The sequence below is a fragment of the Poecile atricapillus genome, chromosome 23 (genome assembly GCF_030490865.1).
Source record: "Poecile atricapillus isolate bPoeAtr1 chromosome 23, bPoeAtr1.hap1, whole genome shotgun sequence".
Classification (NCBI taxonomy): domain Eukaryota; kingdom Metazoa; phylum Chordata; class Aves; order Passeriformes; family Paridae; genus Poecile; species Poecile atricapillus.
In genome coordinates, this window is record NC_081271.1 from 3,338,138 (window position 1) to 3,347,952 (window position 9,815).

Here is a 9,815-nt window from a genome sequence, read left to right on the forward strand (position 1 = left end):
GAGGATGTCCCTGCCCATGGCAGGATGGGATTTAAGGTCCCTTCCAACCCAAAGCGGTTGAGGATTCAATGATTCCAGCACCAGCCACACAGCCCAGCTCATTCCAGCTCAAAATCGATGGAGGAAAACCACCGGAGTCTCTGAGGAAAGAGAGGCCAGACCCTTTCTTCAACAGCAATTTTCAAACCTTTTTATTTGGTTCCTTGTAAAAAGGGGAAAATAAAAGGAGAAGAAATAACAAACTGATTTCAGATAATTTGCTGGGGCTCCGGGTGCATTGTAAATGTGTGCTCCAGCCAACCGGCAATTTGATGAATTTCACAGCCCGCTTTTGTGCCGCTGCTTGCCGAGCAACATCCTCCACTGAAATTGTGGCTGCCTTCATGTTCTCTTTAGCACACGGCATAATTGCCCCCTGCAATTTGTTGCCTGGAAAGGTTACCAGAAAAGAAAGGAAAGTGAAAGAAGGACAACTTTGTTGGCGGGTGAACAAGGGAGAAGGGGATAGGCAAAGCTGATGGCATTTGGAATGCGATTTATTCCAGGGCAAGGGATGCCATTGCAGGAAGGCACGGGGGTTTCCCAGGCCGGGCTGGTGGGGATGGAGCTCCCACAGGGATGGGATCCAAGCAGCCCGAGGGGCTGGAATGACAGCGGTGCGGAGCAGGAGGAGAAGCAGCCACGGCAAAGGAGGAAGCAGAGGGGAAGGGAAGGAGGAAATCCCGGCGGAAAGGCTGGAGCAGGGGTGGGGAGGGGGCGGCAGGCGGGGGCGGCGTGGCGGCGGCAGCCAGTGTTTATTAATTTTCTGCTTGGCTGCGCTCGGTGCCACAGCTCCGAGATCATGGAGCCGCTCCACACTCTATTAAATAATTCAATCTGCGAAGAATCCAAGTGTGTAAGCGAACACTCTTATGCGTCTTAAAATTTAATTGCGGAGCTAAACAAGATGAAGTGCAAGGAAGACATAAAAGATATGAAAATAGATGCTGCAGCTTTTGTTTCTCCGGCTGCTCCAGCCCTGCCCAGGAACCTCTCCCCATTTTTCACACACTGCCGCTAAAGAGTCTGAGCCTCCTTCATCTGCTCCCCCCTCCCCCTTGGTATTTACAGCTGTGTTTGCAAGCAGCAGGCCTGCAAATCACTTAATATCCATTAGAGCAGCTCCATTCACCCTGCTGCCTCCTGCTCTGGCAGCCTCTCCCTTATAAATCCTCCTGTTCCGGGGTTTAGGGAATCAGCTGGGAGCACTTGCTCCAGCCACTCCTTTGCCCGCTGGAGCCCACGGCTTCTCCCTTCCCAGCTCCTGTAAATCCTCCCCTCCCTTCTTGGAGGGAGCAATGCTCCTCCACGTTGAGACCCCATAAAACAGCCCCGCTGGAGGGTGAATCTCAGCTACCTGCAGGCCAGGTGGGAGCCAGGGCCTTCCTGCACAGGTTGGGTGGAGGGCTGAGAGCATCCCAAGCCCTGCTCCACTGCCCAGAAAACCTGGGAAACCTCAGACAAGGGATGAGGGTCTGAGATTTGTTTGGAAAGAGGGGTGAATTTGTCTCTTGAGACTGTGGGATGAAGGAGAATCCATCACTCGCAGAGGATCAAACCTGAAGCCCCAAACCCACACAGAAACTCTCGTGAGCTCATCCCCAAGCCAGCCTCACATCCGAGGTGCCAACAAACTGAGAGCAGCCCTGGATGTTCAAAGCCCAGCTGTGAGCATCAGAGATTTGCTCAGAACATCTGCAAGTGCAAAAAACACCTGTTCCTGCCCCAAAAGCCACACTCTGGGCTCGGAGCTGGTCCCACAGCCCCAACAGCTGGCCCAGCACTGTTCCCATCTGCTGCCAGAGCAGATCCCATGGGCTGGATCCCAGGGAATGGCTCAATCCTGAGCCACTGAGCTGCAAACACCAGCAGAGGGGTTTGGGGTGGGAACACAGGGCTGAGTGTCCCCTGTGCTGCACAGCCCTGCTCAGAGCTGCAGCAGCGCCATGCAAACCATCCCCAAAAATCACTCACACAGAGCTGCTGCATTTCCCTCTCCGTGGTGAAAGATCAATCACAGCCCTGGCTCGTGGCAGGAGCAGGCAGCTCAGGCTCTCCTGCACCCAAATTTGTGGAATTTCAGCTTTGTTATTACACCCAGGCTTGTAGGTGTATTCATGTAATTTCTTCTTGCAAAGGGCAACAACAAGTGAGACCTTGGGCTGCTTTGTCTTCATTTGCTCTGCTGCTGAGCTTTTTGAGTTGTTTCAGGGGCTGGTGGGATGGGAGCTGCCACAAAACCCTGCAAAGCCCCACAGCTTGAACCTCATCAGCTTCCCAAAAGAAGGGGGGAGGGGTTTTTGGGTGGGGGATGAGGAGCTGAGACAGTAAATCAATGCAAATAATCAATAAAATACACCAGCTTTGGTGGTGAACCAACAGCACAGTTCCACATGGATGTCCCCACGCCAAAAAAATTGAGGGGGTCTCACCCAGCCCCCCACACTCCTCCCTGTCACCCCCCCATGTCAGATCTGCCCCAACACTGACAGTGATTGATGGGGGGCAGAGCAACAGGTGAATTAAACAGGCACAGCCACCGCCAGGAGTGGTGCTAAATGTCAGAAAAGATCAACCCTCGTGCTCACAGCGTGGCTCTGCTCCTGCCGAGAGGGGTGATGGAGTGGAAAAGCAGCCTGCAGAGAGGGGAGGGGAGCTCTGGAGGGTGCTGAGCGCGGCTCGGAGCCTCGCCAGGAGCCGTAGGGTGGGAGCCATCAGTTTGGATCCGTCACCTTCAAGGTCTGAGCCAACCCACCAGAGCAGGGATCATCTCCTCCCCCTGGACAGGAGGGACCTGCACAGGAACCTCTCAGCTCTGCTTTTGCAGGTGCTGTGTGTCCTCCCTTCCCGTGTGAGCATCAGGCTGGAAGCAGTTCAGGAATGCAGGTGAGAGATCTAATCCTAATCCTAATCCTAATCCTAATCCTAAACCTGTTCCTAACCCACTGGCTGTTCTAGATGCAATCTAAGACATCCCAACCAGCCTCCCAGGACTTGCCTGCCTTGCACCGTGCCAGGAGCCAGGTAAAAACTCCCTGCACTCCACAAGGGATGTGCCTGTTCCAGCCCCCTCAACTTCCCCACACAGCACGTTCCTCCAGGACAACCTGAGAGACAATAATATCTGCATTCTGAGGACTCTGGCCCTAAAATAATGCTATTTTGCAGTAGTGCCACTTTAAATCTCGAGCAGTTGAAAAACCAATTTGCACTTAGAAACATTCAATTTGTTTGCAGGTGTTTTCCTCTTAAGTGGCACTGGCTAATCGGGGCTGGCAGGGGAGCCCAGACCAGTGCCACGTTCTGGGGCAGCGACTGAGCCAAGCCAGGGTGGGACATTCAGGAGAGTCCTGGGGCTGGAGCACTGGGAAATTGTCATATTAAGAGAGTGGGGACAGAGAGGGGCTGAGCTGAGCGTCCTCCAGGTGGTGCGGAGGGGAGAGCCTGGTGCTGTGGCCATGGTGAGGGTGGAGGACATGGGGGACAGAGAAGGACACAGGGAATGGAGTGGGATGAGTAGCAAGTTCAGCTCTTTGCCCACCTGAGAGTCAGGAGGTGAGAAGGAGGGGAAAGGGCCCAAGGGTCCTGTCCTGCTGCAGGAAAGCTGCTGCCAACTGCTGCCGTGGGATGGAGCTGCCAAGGCTTGCTCTGCCCACAAGATTTCCTCTTCCCAACAAGAAGAGAGAGTGACTAACCCCAAACCCAAGCCATACATCAACTTAATCGATGTCCCCAACACCCGACGCCCCCTTCCCTCACCTTGCAGCCGGTGCCTGGAGGTGTGAGGCTATTGATCCCCCGGATGCCCGTGTGATTGGAGTCTACAATCCAATGCCTGCCAAGTCCAGCCGAGCCCAAACCTCTCAAATCATGTTGACACGTTTAGGAGGTGCTGGACGCTTCATCCTCCCCGGTCCAATATGTAATTATGTCCTTGTCACTGTGATGTAGGGGCTTGGCAGGGCAATAAAACCCCGGGGGCCCCACGGCCGAGCACGGCCGCTCCACGCCGCCGGCCAGAGCGGCTGCTGCCAATTCCTTGCTGTAGTTAGACCGCAGGAAATAGAGCTCAATAAAGCGGCGTGTGGATCACAGCAGAAAGTTTGTCTGGGAAAACAGGTGGGGGAGATGTCAGGGGCTGCTGTCAGCACAGGACCTCGTGGGGTTTGAGCGTTATTCACTTTCTCGCCTTCCTGCTGCCAGCCAGGGAAAGGGGGGAGCAGGTGAGGGCTGGAAATGCAGGATCTAACCTTGCTACTTTCACTCCTCTGCTCCAGACACCACCAGCCTGATCGCACCAGACCCTCCAGGGACTGCCAAACCCTCCCCTCTGCTTGTGGCATCCTGGAACCTGCTGGAAAACCGGTGCTTCCCAGCCTCTCTCTTTCCCCTGAGGGCTCCAGGGTAGCCCAGCACAGGTGGGCACAGCATGGTGCCCTCTCCTGCTGTCACAGCCTGTCAGGCTGGAAGGACTTCAGTGGCTTTTAGCATGGCACAGCCAGATCCTCCCCAGCCTCAAGCTGGGCTGCAGCAGCAGCCATGGCAAATTCCCTCTCTGATTCCCTAATCCCCTCAAAGCCCTCGAAGGCTGCTCGGGAAGTTCCCACCAGTCCTGCTGGGAGCGGGGTGCTGGGAGGCAGCGGAGCTGCTCCCCTGGCTGATGTTCCCCCAAAGAGCACAAACAACTCCCAGCAGCTCGATTCCTCCCCTCAGGGCTCGGCAAGCATAATTTTTCTTCACTAATACATCTTTTGCTTGATGAGCTGTCGATGGCAGGAGGATTTAATCTCCCATACCCTCGCTCTCTCCCAAATCCACTAAGGTGAAGGCACTTCATTACAGAACCACTCAGCTGTCCGTTCCTATCGATCATGCCTTGGCATGGGTGACCTTGGATTGATGAGCTGACGATTATTTAGTGCCTGTTTGCCCACACCAAATGCCAGCAGGGTCAGTACCAGCACCTGCACCCAGCTCTAGAAAGGAGCCTGGCACGGCTCAAGAGCTCACAGGCAGGAGCAGGGACACACAAACAACTCAGACAGCAGGATTTGCCATCTGGGGACAACTTGTCTCTTCTTCAAGTGGATTCAGGCCTCAGCTTTGATGTTTTCTGTGTCCTGCTCTCAAAGTCAGTCCCGGGCAGCATTGCTCTGCTGCAGGGCAGTCCCACCCCCAGCTCCTGAGCGATCCCACATCACAGCTTTTCCTTCAGGAACCCAAAATTCCCATCAGGAAAGGGGCAGCCAGAGTCAGGACAGACAGTGATGAGAGAGGTCAGGGTAGTGACAGAGCCCCTCACTTTGCTCCCAGACCCAAACCTCCCCCTGTAACTCTCTGGTGATTCATCCACCTCCGCCACGTCCCTTCCAACCAGCCACTGTCTTACTTTTTAATCAAATCCTTTGCTTCCCTTCCCTTCAGGAGCCAGAGCCATTTTTCTATTACATCCTGATTGATCAGGCCCTCGCCAGGCGCTGTCAGCACCGTCTTGGTGCTTCATTTCCCATCCCCGCACCACGGGCTGCGGGCTGAGCCTGCTCACTCTGCCACCAAACAGATACATAAATGCACACAATTAAGGAGAGAAGGCAGGGGGAAATTTGATCCTACTTTTGATTTGCTGCCCCCAGCTCTACACCCCACATCAAAGGGAGGGGGAAGGCAGCGTTAACCCCGAAACACCGGGGCAGAGGAGGAGGAGGAGGACACGGAGGTGAGCCTGCAATGCTGCTCAGCGCCAGGAGAAAGAGGCTCCATCCCTGTGCTGTGCGGAAAAAAAAGCAGGAGGAGAGTCTCCAGGGCTGCTCGCTCCTCGTGCTAATGAGTTGTTTTCCACTGTAAGGAAGCAGGAGAACAAACCCAGACTCTGCTAAACAAGGACTGTGGCTACGCCAGGTCAGAGATCAGCCACCCCCGGAAGAGTGCGCTGACAATATGGTAAAAACACGGAATTAAACCTCTTTTCCCTCCTCCCTGCTCATTGCTTGGCAAATTGAATGACTGACGTGTGCACACGTGGCTGCAAAAGGCTCCATGGTGCCTTGTGCGGCCCGGACACCCCCGGGATCGCAGTGGGCTGGGAAGCGGCTTTGGGAGGGCGAGTTGTGCCTGTGTTCCATGGGACAGAGCCAGGGCAGGAGCCTGTCTGCTGACCACTGATAAACCCTCACACCAGGTGAAGAGAGAGGCTGGACAAGTCCATCCTCAGCGGTCTGTCACCGTGTCTCATCAGGGACACTTGGATCAGCCCCATCCCGGCTGCTGGCACGGAGCTGCCTTATCTGCGCTGGCACAGCGGCGTGGGGCTGCCCTGCCATCAGCCACCGGCGGATTACAGGGGTTTATCAGTTTATTAGGGGACAAAAGGCACTCAGCAGAAGGGTTCTGAGACAGTGTGAGCGGCTGATAAGAGCCCGCCCGGCTCCTCAGCCACCTCAGCCGCGTCTGGCACAGCACAGGCGGGACCCTGGTGCAGAACAGGCACTGGGGGCGCTCGGGGAAGTCCAGCCTGGATGAGCGGGGATGTGGGAACACCTGGAAGCACCTCCCGCTCCCCCTCCAGCGGCACTGGGCTCCCCAAACCCGGCTGGGCTCCGCTCCACGGCTGCCCAGCCTGAGCCCTGGGTGCCGCTCCGAGGTTTGGGTCCCCCAGGAGGGTGGCAGTGGCAAAAAAAGAGCAAACACCGACCATCTGTGGGAGCACCACTGGAAAATCCCCAAGAGGTTTTCATTTTCCTTCTAAAATTTCACTCAGCTCCATCACTACTCCTCCTTTATTTTTTTTTCCCCTCCTATTCTTTTTAATTAACAATGTAATGGAACTCAATTCATTCGCAATCTATTCTGGCAAGAAACAACCCTCCCCGGACTCTAAATGACCTGACTAATAGGGTTAGAGGCTGTAAAAAAAGTGCAAGGCAAAATTTTTAGCTTCCTCATCCTAATTATCTCCTCCGAGCACCACGACAGCGCCGTGACACAGCGGCACCGAGCTCTCCCCAGGCTGCGAGGGGGACACGCTCTGCCTGGACAAGCTCCCTGCATTTCAAAGCTTAAAACAAAAAACTGATTTTTCCCCTCAGGCTCCCATAACACACAGCCCAAGGCGACCGGTGGGAACCGGGGAGGGATGAGGAGGAAGGGGCCGGCGAACTGGGCGAGCTGGTGTTTGCCACTGTGAGGGTGAGAGGGGAACGTGGATAAATAGGCTGACAGTTAATGCTATTTAGAGACAGACAGACACAGCAGGTAAATAATGATAATGATCTTCTAACGAGCTCGCATCTGCACAGCACCTTGCCTCCAACTGAATCCCGAAATGCTTTACAAAAAATAAAATGATCCTAGCACGGTCCCGCAGCCCTTTCCTGGTTTGTTGCCAGTGCTGAATGGGGGTGTGGGGAGCACTGACACCTCCCAGCTCCGGGCCTGAACACCCTCGGGACAATCCCACAGCACACACCAGGACCTGTTTGGAAAAGCCCCTCCTGCACGGCATCCTCGGATTTTTTCCAGCCAGTTACCTCACAGCTCTGGAATCCATCATTTAGGAGCTCTTAAACTGGTTCTTTTGGGATGTGACCTAAAAATGAAAGTTATGATCCAGTCCTTGGTTTCCTTACGAGCTCAGAGCAGAAGCTTTCAACAGACCTGGTTTTGGGCAACCTCCAAATCCTGATCCACCTCTAGGTTAATCAGCACAGTAACCCAGAGCTGTTATGAACTCTCTGCAGGCTTGAATGGGTGTGATCCCCAAAGCTGTGGGGGGATCTCGTCTCTAAAACCTTTGGAGTAAAAGGTGAATATTCAGGGCTCAGTTCCAGTCCAGCCTCTCTCTAATTTCCAACTCTATTTGTTCTATTGAGTGGTTATCAAGTTAAAAATGCAAGGACTATGGATTTCTTTCCAGCTTAAACCTCTGAAAACAAATGTGCTAATGAGCAATCTGACCACTATAAAAATGATTACTGACAGCGCTTCAAGGACCCAACTTTACCGCCTTCAAAAGCACCAAGAGCAGCAGAACACAACTGACTGTCCCAGGGCCATCCATCCCAGCCAGCGGGAATTTCCAGATGAATGCTTATAGGAGAACAAGTCAGGGAGGAAGAAAGGAAAGCCAGGAATCAAATAATCTTTTACCAAAGCTGCTCCAAGCCTCCTACAAATGATTTGTGCTTAAGAGGCTGGAGGATGAGATTTCCAAGTGCTCTGAATCTCTTCCACCAGTGCAGCTCAGCATGGCAGAGAGCAGCGCTCCAGTGGGGAGGGACCCTCCTGATGCAGGTGCAGCTTCACCTGGGGTTTTCCCACTGGAAATTTCCCAGTACAGCCTCACCGAGGGCTTTTTAGTGAAGGAGATTTCCTCCTACACCCACCGAAGGGAGAGAAAGAGAGAAATTACCGAGCTACTGGGATCCAGGCTTCATCTTCAAGGTATTGAACAAAACCGTGCCCTTCCTCAGTGCCTGGTGACTGATGGTGCAGTTGGAGCTGCCCATCTGTTAGAATATAATCCTCACTGAAGGAACAAAGAGGGGCATTGAAAACCAAACCCTGCTCCAATTAAACACAGATTGGAGATTTATGGGCGTTTCACCGGCCCCTTGTTCCTCTGCTCTTTGTTTTCACAACCAGACACCCATTCTCTCTGCCATCGCTTTAGAACCAGGAAAAGGGACGGGTGCCAAAGACAAAGTTATTTAAGGTGTGGTTCCAACATCCCCTGGAACAGACAGGAGGGACAGAGCCAGCCTGAGGCCACGATGGCATCTTTTCCATGCCCTGGCACGGCTGCTCCTGCGCTGGCACGAGCAAGGCTGGCTCTGGGCACAGGGAAGGGCTGTGGGGGTTCCCATCCCATCCCATGGATCCCATCCCATGGATCCCATCCCATGGATCCCATCCCATCCCATGGATCCCATCCCATCCCATCCCATGGATCCCATCCCATCCCATCCCATGGATCCCATCCCATCCCATGGATCCCATCCCATCCTATGGATCCCATCCCATCCCATCCCATCCCATCCCATCCCATGGATCCCATCCCATCCCATGGGTCCCATCCCATGGGTCCCATCCCATCCCATCCCATCCCATCCCATCCCATCCCATCCCATCCCATGGATCCCATCCCATCCCATCCCATGGATCCCATCCCATCCCATCCCATCCCATGGATCCCATCCCATGGATCCCATCCCATCCCATGGATCCCATCCCTTGGATCCCATCCCATGGATCCCATCCCATCCCATGGATCCCATCCCTTGGATCCCATCCCATGGATCCCATCCCATCCCGTGGATCCCATCCCATCCGCAGCTGGGCCAGAACAGGCAGCTGGAGGCTGCTCATGGTCACCTCCCAGCTTTGTCACTGTGAAAAACAAGGTTCACATATTTTTTATAGAGTTTAAAACTTTAATAAAAAGACAATTAGGAGATAAAGCAAAACATACAGATACAGCCGGGTGTCTCTGCATTCAGCCAAGAGAGCACCCCTTACTGACAAAGGATTGTCCCTTAAAAACAGAACCCTACTACATATCCATAAATTCTCATACATATTCAGACATTCTTCTTAAGTTTTTTGATGTTCCTTTGTTTAGTTTTCACCTTGCGCCCTTCCCAATAGATCAATCTTCTTGGTGACACTGGGTTTTCTATCCTCCAATAAGGATGCAATAAATCCTTCTCTTGGAGGTCTTGGAGGACAAGATAATCTTAAGAATGCAGAGGGGATCTCTGACTATCTTTTCAGTCTCTGGG

At 53.7% G+C, this 9,815-nt stretch overlaps 1 long non-coding RNA gene across 1 annotated transcript; it reads right to left on the reverse strand.

Annotated features, from left to right (window-relative positions):
* Window positions 1–3,525: 3,525 nt before the first annotated feature.
* On the reverse strand, window positions 3,526–6,090 carry LOC131587616 (uncharacterized). The gene is made up of 3 exons (XR_009279388.1): window positions 5,653–6,090; window positions 3,799–4,146; window positions 3,526–3,705 (listed from the first exon to the last, which is right to left on the reverse strand). It is a non-coding gene; the product is annotated as an uncharacterized LOC131587616 (long non-coding RNA).
* Window positions 6,091–9,815: the final 3,725 nt, after the last annotated feature.